Below are 12,427 nucleotides of genomic sequence, written 5' to 3' on the forward strand. Positions count from 1 at the left end.
ACAGAGCGAGACTCCGCCTCAAAAAATAAATAAATAAATAAATAAAATAAAAAAAAAATAAAAAAATCATTTTCTGTGTAGCTTCCACCTCCCGATCTTAGTCATATTCTTTGGAGATACATAGAATAAGGGTAATCCTTCTACATGCCAGTCTTTCAAAAACTTGAAGCAGCTCTTTTGTACCTCAAGTCTTCTGCTATGTAGGCTAAACAATCCAATTTCCTTCAGCTGACCCTGCCTAAACACGGCATGGTTTAAAGTCCCTTTATCACCACGCCTAGCAACATGCAAGTATATGTCCACATCACTCAAATTGTACGCCCAGAATAAATCACAATACTCTAGGAATGTTCTGACCAGCACAGAGCTGAGGGGGAACCATCAGCTCCCTTGTTCTAATACTATTTATCCAATGCAGATTGACTTACTTTATTTAATATCTTTTCTAAAACTACCTATTGGGTGGTATGCTCACTAACTGGGTCACGGGATCTGTACTCCAAACCTCAGCACTCAGCATCATGCAATATACTTACATAACAAACCTGCACATGTACCCTCTGTATTGAAAATAAAAGTTTATATATATATTTTAAATCTTTTCTAGAGATACAAAGATGATTGAGATTCTACTCCAAAGAAATTTAGAGGCATAGGGTACAGGGAAGAGATTCTGGGTAAGACAAAAATGTTTATAAAAGTAAATAAACAGAAAGGAGAATGAGGGGATGGATGGGGCTGGGAATCAATGGGGACTTGGTTCTGACTGATGTAGTGACAGGAGAGGATGGATTACCAGCACAAGTGGAGGGAGGAGCTCCAAGTAGGGCAGAAGGCTATTGCTGTGCTTGTGATGAAGGAAAGTTGGCAGGAGATCCAGATATAAAGCACAGGAACAGGAAGGTGAGGATTTAAGGCCGCAGAGCCTCAACTTTCTCCGTGAAGCAGGAGGTAAGGTTATCTGCCAAAACAGGGCAAGAGTTTGGGGTACCATTCAGTAGAGCTCAGGCTCTGAGGCCAGATAGCCGGGATTCAAATTCCAATGCCTGTGCTTCCTAGCAGTGTGACTCTGGGTCTCAGTTTTGTGTCTTGTGAAAAATGGGGAGAATAATAGTTCCAACTTTACAGGGTTACAGTGAGGAATCAGGGTTACAGTGAGGTGTCAATGTATATTAAAACAGATGCCTGGTACACAGTAAGCACTCAATAAATGTTACCTACTGCTGCTGCCTTGGTCATCATTATTGAGAAGAGAGCAGAGTAACAGTTTCAGAGAATGGGACTGAGCTAAGCAGGGCAAATAAAGGAATTCTGCAGCAGCTCTATGGGCACATACTGTGAATGTGATTTTTTTGTGTGTGTGACAACTTTACAACATGGGATCAAAATGAACTCATGGTCAACTAAAATCTCCTATTCCTCCTCACTATGTTAATTTTACCATCAATAAGCTGGCTGCTTTCTTACTCACAATCCTTGAGTAACTATTCTACGCCTCTCATGATACCCATCTTTACTGGGTCACTCTAACTTTTCTTCAGAATCTAATCTAGAGCTATTTCAATCTGATTCTTCGGTCACGGGTTCCTCCCTGGGCATTCCTTTTTTCTCTTCTATCTTAATTGGATTCCTTCATGCCAAGTAAAATTGCTTTGCTTGCAGACAAAGTCCAGTGAAACAGCTTCCCAGGATTCTCTGCCGGCCACAAACACGTCTTTATTACCCATTTCTCCCCAGGGCACACAAGTCTTATGTGTGAACTTATCTCTGAACTTTTTCAATGTTCCAGTGTCTTGTCATTCCTACCCTAAAATCCTCTACGTTTTTTAAAGAAAACGTTTCCGACTGCTAATCTCAGCACATGTGCCATTCCTAATGGTTCCTAATTTTAATTCCTTCTTTCTTAGAATAACACATTCAGGTTTTATAATTCTCCACTCCTCCTCATGTGCACCATTTAAGATAATATGAAAGTCACATGCATAAAACATGTATTTCCAGGCCTCAAAGTCTTTCATTTACAGATATCATAATCATTATCATATATTGTATTACTCTTGCATTTACCAGCTTCATACTTTACCCACATATTCTCTTTGGGGGCGCTTTTCTCTACACTGAATGTTAGTAGTAAAATTAAACTAGTTAAAATCTACACTCAAAATCTCTGGTTAATTTTTCTTAAAATTACGTGTGAAGTTATAATCGCAGTTAAGAAAATATACCTTAGAAAAAAGAGCCTTTGAAAATACTCCAGGATGTTAATAATTGTTGTCTTTGTAGAATTATGGATGAGATGCATCCTTTTTTAAAATTCAAATCATAATGTATAATTATAACACATTTTTTGGGAGAAAACTAAAAACACACAGAAAATAAGAGTTTCAGAGGAAGGTTCTCTGGCTACAAAAAGTAATACCATATGGGAAGAGAGATAAGGCTTTTCTTTTCTTTTCTTTTTGTTTTTGAGACAGAGTTTTGCTGTTGTTGCCCGGGCTGGAGTGCAGTGGCATGATCTCAGCTCACCGCGACCTCTGCCTCCCCGGTTCAAGAGATTCTTCTGCCTCAGCCTCCCAAGTAGCTGAAATTACAGGCATGCGCCACCATGCCCGGCTAATTTTGTATTTTTTAGTAGAGACAGGGTTTCTCCATGTTGGTCAGGCTGGCCTTGAACTCCAGACCTCAGGTGATCTGCTTGCCTCAGTCTCCCAAAGTGCTGGGATTACAGGCGTGAGCCACCACGCCCGGCCTGATAAAGCTTTTCAAAACAGGCTCTGCAATGTGTACTTGAGGTGAGTTAGAAAAATTGCAAATGAGATGTGGCTGCTGCTGGAAACATTTTGGAGAACGAGGTGCCTTCCTGAAACCCCTGAGAGGCCCCTGAGAGTATGAGTCTAAGAGGTGATAGAAATGTGTGTGAATATGTTGGGTAGGGCAAGGCAGTGGAGGAATGGATGTGTGGGTTTCCCTTTTCTCTATCAGGGAAATAATTGTTTTAGATACAAGATAATCTAATCTCTGAGAATTTTATGCTCCCAATTTTGAAACAGTTTATGTTATGTTTTGGTTCTATCACATGAATGAATATGTAACTGGTTTTTTTTTTTTTTTTTTTTTTTTTTGAGACAGCATTTCGCTCTTGTTGCCTAGGCTGGAGTACAATGGAGCGATCTTAGCTGGGTGTGATCTCGGCTCACCGCAACCTCTGCCTCCTGGGTTCAAGCGATTTTCCTGCTTCAGCCTCCCGAGTAGCTGAGATTACAGACATGAGCCACCACGCCCAGATAATTTTGTATTTTTAGTAGAGACGGGTTTCTCCAAGTTGATCAGGCTGGTCTCGAACTCCTGACCTCAGGTGATCCGCCCACCTCGGCCTCCCAAAGTGCTGGGATTACAGGCGTGAGCCACCATGCCCAGCCGTAAATCTTTATATTTTGTAATTGCTACTGTAACTCTTTATACTGCATAATTCCTTGAGCCCAGTGACAGGCAAACAGAGCTGACTCTACCCCTAGAAGGAAAGAAGCAGTCTAATTGCCTTGGGCTAGTGTGTGCTGCTCAGTTGGAGAGTTAATTTTAATTTTGGAGGCACTGCTCCTAGTGACCTGAAATCAACAAACCTTTTGTCAGATAAGGACAACAAAATCAATGAAATGGAAATTTGCCAAGGAAATACCAGACATGAAGAACCCTTAATGACCATCAGGTAAGACTATAAATGATATCACTCTTCAGTTGGCAAAGTTAATTTACTTGCCACACCAGAAATAAAAACAGAAGTGGTTTGTGAGATTATCATCAGTGTGGCTCAGGATAAAGAACACTGGTCTAGAAGTCAGGAGAGCTGTGCTTTAATCCTAATCCACCATTAAAAAGCTACATAATCTGCAGTAAGTCCCCTTCCCTAATTTGCAGATAGAGGGAGCTGGTCTAGTTGACTGAAGATCCTTTACAGTTTTTCCCTTTTTTTTTTTTTTTTTTTTTTTTGAGTTGGAGTTTCACTCTTGTTGCCCGAGCTGGAGTGCAATGGCGCCATCTCGGCTCACTTCAACCTTCACCTCCCAGGTTCAAGAGATTCTCCTGCCTCAGCCTCCCTAGTAGCTGGGATTACAGGTATCTGCCACCACGCCCGGCTAATTTTTTGTATTTTTAGTAGAGACAGGGTATCACCATGTTGGCCAGGCTGGTCAAGAACTCCTGACCTCAGGTGATCCGCCTGCCTCGACCTCCCGACGTGCTGGTATTACACGCGTGAGCCACTGTGTGCCCAGCCTTTTTTGTTTGTTTTGTTTTTTTTTGAGACAAAGTCTTGCTCTGTTGCCCAGGCTGGAGTATAGTGGGACAATCTCAGCTCACCACAACCTCTGCCTCCCAGGTTCAAGCGATTCTCCTGCCTCAATCTCCCAAGTAGCTGGGATTACAGGCACCCACCACCACGCCTGGCTAATTTTTGTATTTTCAGTAGAGACGGGGTTTCACCATGTTGACCAGGCTGGTCTCAAACTCCTGATCTCGTGATCCACCCACCTCGGCCTCCCAAAGTTCTGGGATTACAGGCATGAGCCACTGCACCCGGCCTCCTTTACAGCTTTAACAGTTTGTGATCTAGAGTTCTATACAGGCAAGCAAAAGCTTGGCCCTTGGCAATGCCAATTGGATAAATTTTCTGGGAAAAAATAATAGTACAACTGGCCTGGTAGGTAAGAGCTTGTGGGATGTTCTCTTCTGTGGCCAGAGGATGGTAGTTGTACAGATGGAAGTGCTGGGTCACTTTGGCTCAGATGTGGACTTCACACTGGCCAGAAACAGAGGAGTATAGAGAAGTTGCCTGTTCAATTCTTAGACCAAGTAGTGCAAGTGGAAGACAAGTCACTTGGGCAGGAGTTGTGTGTCATCATCACAGAAACCATAAAAACAAGAGAAAAAGGTATAGCACCCAAGTGGGTCCAGAAAGCCAACACATCACAGCCTACCTTACCTGTAAGGGAGGTAGAATGATGTCAAAGCCATGGTCAATCACCCTGGACTCTACATTCTAAACATGGCTTTAAGCTGCCTAGATTACCTATGTCTTTGGTAATTTTGACAAGAGTGTGCTACTGATTGCCTATTATTTGTTCCCACTGTTTAGACTGTGAGAACTGCAAGAACAGCTCAAGGAAATGATCAACAACAATCACTAATGCACAATTCACATAAAGTTCAGGACTGCAACCCTAAAATAAGTTGAAGCCCTTCCACTTAGATGTAGGGATAAAAGGAGGATAGGATTAATATGTGCATGATATTAAAAGTTGTTAATAAAATATCAGATTATACTTTAAAAGATCTGCAACAGAAATAACTCTATTATTTTATGCATTTCCATTTATTTGTGATTATCAGATTAACATGTTGTCTGCACTTAAGCATTAGCTCCATTGTATCCTTAGCACATCTGGCACATAGTAGGCACTCTACAGATTTGTAGTCTTTTTTTTTTAAGTGAGTTTGAATTTATACAAACAGGGGAAAGGCTCAGGAGTGATGGTATCAAAGCCAAGATGATGGCAATCAAGCCACCACCACCAACTGATGATCTCTCTATCTATAGTCAAACTACCGAAGGAGGAAGAAAAGAGCCCTTGGATGGTGAACTTGAAAATTTGAGGCTAAAAAGTAGACAGCAAACTTCCACATTATGCTTCCACCTTTTATGCTATTACATCAATCTTGGGTGGCTGGATTTTTTTTTCCCTACATGAATGATGAAAAGTCAAATGTAGATATTCAGTTAAAACTACTAGGACTTCACCAGGCGCGGTGGCTCATGCCTGTAATCCCAACACTTTGGGAGGCTGAGGCGGGCGGGTCACGAGGTCAGGAGTTCGAGACCAGCCTGGCCAGCATGGTGAAACCCTGTCTCTACTAAAAATACAAAAAAAAAAAATTAGCTGGGCATGGTGGTGTGCGCCTGTAATCTCAGCTACTCAAGAGGCTGAGGCAGGAGAACTGCTTGAACCTGGAAGGTGGAAGTTGCAGTGAGCCGAGATCGTGTCACTGCACTCCAGCCTGGGTGACAAGATTGAGACTCTGTCTCAAAAAAAAAAAAAAAAACTACTAGGACTTCACAGAGAAATTCATAACAATCTAACACTCTCAAGCAATTATTTCAGGGAAATTTTATAAGTGAAGAGTTTGGATTCCAAATACCCCTTCCCCACAACCTACTCCTTCCTCTAGTCTTTCTCTCCTTCAAAAGGCATCCTCATCTATCCAGGAGATCTGGCAAAAATGCAAGCATCACCTTTGACCAATCTCTTTCCTCAACCCCACTACTCTCTCTGCTGCCACAACATCCAGTCTATCAGCAAATTATGACCCTTTCTCTCCACCTCCACTGCTACCATTATTGGTCAAGCCACCAACCTCTCTCAGGACTTCCATAGCAGCCTCCGCACTGGTCTCCCTGTGTCCACACTTTTGCCTTTACCATCTACTCTCCACACAGCAGTCAGAAAGTTGCCTTGAAACTGCAAATCATCCGTTGCCGCCTTGCTTAAACTTTCTCATGGCTCCCTATGATACTAAAAATAACATCCAAAATCCTAAATATGGCTGATGAAGCCTGACCCACTTCCACAATTTGATCTCCTACGGAAACCCCCTACCCACTCTCACTGTTCAACACTTTTAGTCTTCTTTTGACATGCTGGCCTTCTTTCTGACCCGGAAATGTCCCAGGCTTATTCCCACTTCAGGGCCTTTGTACGTGCTGCATCCTTTCCCTCAAACACTCTTCTAGACACATGGCTGACCCCTTTTGCCCTTTGAGAGCTCAGCAAAAGTGTCACATCCTCAGAAAGGCTTTTCCTGGCCACCTAATCTAAAGCAAGCCCTTCTAGGCACAACATACCATACCACTTGGTTTTTATTTTTTGGATGGAACTTTTTAGTATTTGAAATTATATTTGTCTGCTCTTATTATCTTGCCCCCATCCAAATAAAAGCTCCATGAGGACAAGAACTTGAACCTTCCTGTTTAGTGTTGTATCCTCAAGTTCTTACAGAAATGCTTGGCACTGCATAGACACTCAATTATAAGCTGAAAGAATAAATTAATGAATTTGATTGAGAGAGTCTTATTATGTGGGTAAAATATTCTATTAAAATACCTTTTATGTTGGAAATATCAATATTGAGCTGTCCAAGTTTCTCACATGTTTTCTCTATACACTCATAGACAGAATGTAGAATTTCTTTAGGGTCCTGTTCCACCCATCTTTGAACAAAAGAAGGCATTTGGTTAGTCAGTAAGAAAACAACACAAATATAACTTTTTTCTATAGAAAAGTTAACTTATGAGGGTATGGCTGGTGCATACATTAAAGAAAATCAGATTAAGCAAAGCAAATTACATTCCACATTTTAAAGAAACGATTTCAATAAAAGCCTATTTCCTTACAATTTTAATATTCTCCACATAGTAATCAATCATTTTCAAGGAGGCCACTAATAGCAGGCCACAAACAGCAAATATCTACCTATTTTAAATTATTTTTCCAAGTCCAATAAGAAATTAGTTCCCCTTCTTTATATCCTGCAGATTCAACTAATTTTGATAAATTATCTGCATGTTTCACTAATCACTGGTTATTTCTAAGTAGACAGAAATATATTTATTATTATTGAGAATGATATATTGGAAGCAAAAGGAATTCTGAAAAGTCAAATAAGTATACTATTCTTTTCTGCTACTTTTTTCCCCAAGATGTTTTGTTGGAATTTAGGGAGAAATTTAAAACTCCTTTTAACCATTTCATGTAGATAAGTGATTGGTCCAAGTTCTTAGACCCAATCTCAGTACAATTTTGGTAAAGTACCAGGGCCTCAGAAGGATGAAAGGCTAATAGTAAATGAGAAGGGGGAGAAGCCTAGGAGAAATATGGTAATTTGAGGAAGTTCAAAAGTAGAAATGATACAACCTAAAATGATTCTACCATAGGATCCAGAAATAGCAAGGGAATTCCAACTGCCTTTCTTCTCTGCCTTTCTCAGGCCTAACTAAATTCTTTCCTTTCCTGGGCTTTGAATTCTGTCTCTAACTTATTTTATTATTTTTATTTTATTTATTTATGTATGTATGTATGTATGTATGTATGTATGTATGTATGTATGTATTTATTTTTGAGACAGAGTCTCGCTCTGTCGCCCAGGCTGGAGTGCAGTAGTGCAATCTCGGCTCATTGCAAGCTCCGCCTCCCGGGTTCATGCCATTCTCCTGCCTCAGCCTCCCGAGTAGCTGGGACTACAGGCGCCCGCCACCACGCCCAGCTAATTTTTTGTATTTTTAGTAGAGACGGGGTTTCACCGTGTTAGCCAGGATGGTCTCGATCTCCTGACCTTGTGATCCACCTGCCTCAGCCTCCCAAAGTGCTGGGATTACAGGCATGAGCAACCGCACTTGGCCGTCTCTAATTTATTTTTAAAAACCCATGTGTATTTATAATTTTCATCTAGCCAAGACTCAGGTATCTTCTTTACAAATTGCACTGGGCTCAGTCTTGTGGACAGTCATGCTAATGCTGCTAACGTATCAATAACTTTTATTATTAAACAAAGGAACTCTAAAAAAATAGAACATTTTTTTCATGTGAAGAAGACAATACAATTTGGAAACACATCCATTTTTTTCTCTTTCTTAAATTGAGGTAAACTTTACAGTAAAATGCACAGATCTAAAGCGCACAATTTGCTGAGTTTTGACAAGTGGAAATACACATCTAACCAACACCCCAGTCAAGATACAAAATACTTCCAGCATCTCAGAAAGTTCTTTCATGCTCCTTTCAAGTGAATGACACACCTCACAGACAACCACTTTTCTGATTCCTATCATCCTAGATTAGTTTAGACTATTATAAAATTTCAGATCAATGGAGTCATGCAGTATATACTCTTTTGTATCCAACTTTTTCATTTTCCATAATTCCAGTGACATTCTCTCGTCAGTTGGGGCTACTTTTTTGAGACGGAGTCTCGCTGTCTCCCAGACTGGAGTGCAGTGGCGCGATCTCTGCTCACTGCAAGCTCCACCTCCCAGGTTCATGCCATTCTCCTGCCTCAGCCTCCCGAGTAGCTGAGACTATAGGTACCCGCCACCACGCCCAGCTAATTTTTTTTGTATTTTTAGTACAGACGGGGTTTCACAGTGTTCCCCAGGATGGTCTCGATCTCCTGACCTCATGATCTGCCCACCTCGGCCTCCCAAAGTGCTGGGATTACAGGCATGAGCCACCGCGACTGGCTTTTGGGGCTACTTTTAATAAAGTAGCTATAAACATTCATGTGCAAGTCTTTCGATGGGCATATGCTTTTATTCCTCTTGGGTAAATTCCTAAGAGTGAAATGCTGCAGGTGTATGGTTAGCTTTGCAATAAACTGCAACACAGTTTTTCAAAGTGGTTATATCATAAACATCATTAAATTTTAAATAATATACTTAATATTATATTTAATTACAATTACTACATATGAATACTATTCCCAAAAATGTGATTTTAGTATTAGATATTAACATATGTGAATACTTTTTTAAAAAGATACCTTTATTATAAAACAAACCTGACACTCAAATCAGCAAAGCAGCATTTGTGCAATAATAGGAACACAGAACTCAATGACTTCAAAGTTAATGTAAAATTTCTGATATTTAATACTCTTTTGCTTTATTATTATTATTCATTCCTTGGCGGTAACTGAATTCCTAAGCCATCAATTCCTGACACGTAAGACATACCAAGTTATTGCATATTTTCTTGACTAGTAACAACCTCTCAAATCTTTTCAGGAGGAGGTCTGACCAAGTTTACTTTACAAATCCACAGGGCAAGTCAGGTGAGATGGACTAACAAACATAATGTGTCTTTACATATCGAATTAGGAAACATACCCTTCTCTTGGGAACTCTTGTTTTATTTCCACTTGATGATGACTAAGTAGTTCAGCTGTTTTTGAATTGAAAACCTGAAAAATATATTGTAAAATTAAGGTAAAAATGCAGGCAGATATCAAGGATGTTTAAAGTTATTCAGTAACTGAAGTTCTTGTTCACTGGTAGAAAAAGTCCAATGAGATGAAATGCCATATAAGATGTTCGACTTTCTTTTCATATGGATTCATAAAAGATATAAGGCAGCATCAGAAATAACTTCTCTTTAGGTAAAAAGAAACCTATTGAAGATAAAGGTAAATCAAGAGGCAATTCCCTACTCCTTAATTTAACACATTAATTAACAGTATGGATTTCTTTTACAGAATAGGAAAACCAAGAATAATAAAAGAGAGCTGATACAATACTAATAGCAATGGTGTAAGGTTCCACTCCATTTATCTTGGATGTGGAGACAGAAAGGGTCACAGATACTCAGCACACAGATGCGTACTGTGTAGATGCCTTTGAAGGGAAGTGCGGCTATGCATCTAGCTCTTATAAAAGAGAAATAGAAGGCCAGATGCAGTGGTTTACACCTGTAATCCCAGCACTTTGGGAGGCCGAAGCAGGCAGATCACTTAAGGTCAGGAGTTTGAGACTAGACTGGCCAACATGGCGAAACCCCATCTCTACTAAAAATACAAAAAATTAGCCAGGCGTGGTGGTGGGTGCCTGTAATCCCAGCTACTCGGGAGGCTGAGGCAGGAGAATCCCTTGAACCCACCTAGGAGACCGAGGTTGCAGTGAGCTGAGATTGAGCTCCACCCTGGGCGACAAGAGTAAAACTCTGTCTCAAAAAACAAAAAACAAAAACAAAAACAAAAAGGCAATAGAGTCCTTGTTAGTAGAGGAATAAGTATATACTTGGCTCCATCCAGCTGAGGACTCTCTGTGACATGCTTGTCATAAATTGCTGACCCTTGATATAAAACATTAAAACCAATGGATGAAAACTAACGAAGAAGTGCTATACAATCCTCTACAACTTTAGCACTACTAAAAACAACACTTTTTAAAATATATCAAGTTTCGCTGGGCGCGGTGGCTCAGGCCTATAATCCCAGCACTTTGGGAGGCTGAGGCGGGCAGATCACAAGGTCAGGAGCTCGAGACCAGCCTGGCCAACGTGGTGAAACCTCGTCTCTACTAAAAATACAAAAATTAGCTGGGTGTGGTGGCGCATGCCTGTAATCCCAGCTACTCAGGAGGCTGAGGCAGGAGAACTGCTTGAACCAGGACCCGGGAGGTGGAGGCTGCAGTGAGCCAAGGTCACGCCATTGCACTCCAGCCTGGGCAACAAGAATGAAACTCTGAAAAAAAAAAAAAGATGCTATATGCAAGTTTTTCATATATATTGTTTTCCATGTTGTAGTATCTATATTTGAGTACCAAAGTAATATACATAAGATGCATACATCTCAAATATACATAAGATGCATATTTTGATTAAAATTAACTTCCAAAACTAATTACAGCAGTGAAGTCACTTCCAATTAGTAAAGTGTTTCCATGCCTAGGTTTCCTGTGGGAGAAAATTACCTGTTCAATGCGGACTAAGAAAATAAAAAGCATTGAGTCTGTGACTTGCTGCCTTCCTCCTTCTACATCACACACACTCCCTTTCCTCTTTTCTGGAGGAAATAATAAACATAATGAAAGCAAGAGGGCAAATTCTGAAGTCCTTTGAGAAGACAAAATATCTTACAAGTCAAAGGTTAACTTGACACATCATACATCATATACCATGTGATAGCCCTGTGATTTACAAGGCAGCATTAGGGCATGTCTCTAGGATGCCAGCTCCATTAGCATTAGAGTGTGTCTCCAGGAAGCCAGTTCCATTTGCCCTGTTTTATTCACTGAAGTATCCCTAGGAACTAGGGCACAAAGTTGGTGCTCAATAAGTATTTGTTGAATGCCCAAAAAATATGGTGTATTACATATACTTATTAGGACAAAAATTATCACATAAAACGAGAAACACTTATGTGCAGAAAAACTTCACCACAATAGGAAACTCCAGCTGTGTTACTGTTATTCATATTCCTGCTGCTCCCTGCTACTCTCAAATCCCTAAAGGACTCTAGGTCAAGAAACAAAGTGTTGGCTGCGCGCAGTGGCTCATGCCTGTAATCCCAGCACTTTGGGAGGCTGAAGCAGGTGGATCACCTGAGGTCAGGAGTTTGACACCAGCCTGGCCAACACGGCAAAACCCTGTCTCTACTAAAAATATAAAATTTGTTGGGTGTGGTGGCACATGCCTGTAATCCCAGCTACTCGGGAGGCTGAGGCAGGAGAATCACTTGAACCCAGGAGGCAGAGGTTGCAATGAGCTAACATCACACCATTGCACTCCAGCCCGGTACACAAGTCGAAACTCCGAGAAAGAAGAAAGAAAGGAAAGAAAGAAAGAAAGAGAGAGAGAGAGAGAGAGAGAGAGAGAGAGAGAAAGAG

General features: G+C 40.7%; 1 long non-coding RNA gene across 1 annotated transcript; it reads right to left on the reverse strand.

Moving 5' to 3' along the window:
• Positions 1–152: 152 nt before the first annotated feature.
• On the reverse strand, positions 153–10,014 carry LOC113220967. The gene is made up of 3 exons (XR_003307584.1): positions 9,932–10,014; positions 7,155–7,261; positions 153–961 (listed from the first exon to the last, which is right to left on the reverse strand). It is a non-coding gene; the product is annotated as an uncharacterized LOC113220967 (long non-coding RNA).
• Positions 10,015–12,427: the final 2,413 nt, after the last annotated feature.

This window comes from Piliocolobus tephrosceles, unplaced genomic scaffold, assembly GCF_002776525.5.
Source record: "Piliocolobus tephrosceles isolate RC106 unplaced genomic scaffold, ASM277652v3 unscaffolded_17847, whole genome shotgun sequence".
NCBI classification, from domain to species: domain Eukaryota; kingdom Metazoa; phylum Chordata; class Mammalia; order Primates; family Cercopithecidae; genus Piliocolobus; species Piliocolobus tephrosceles.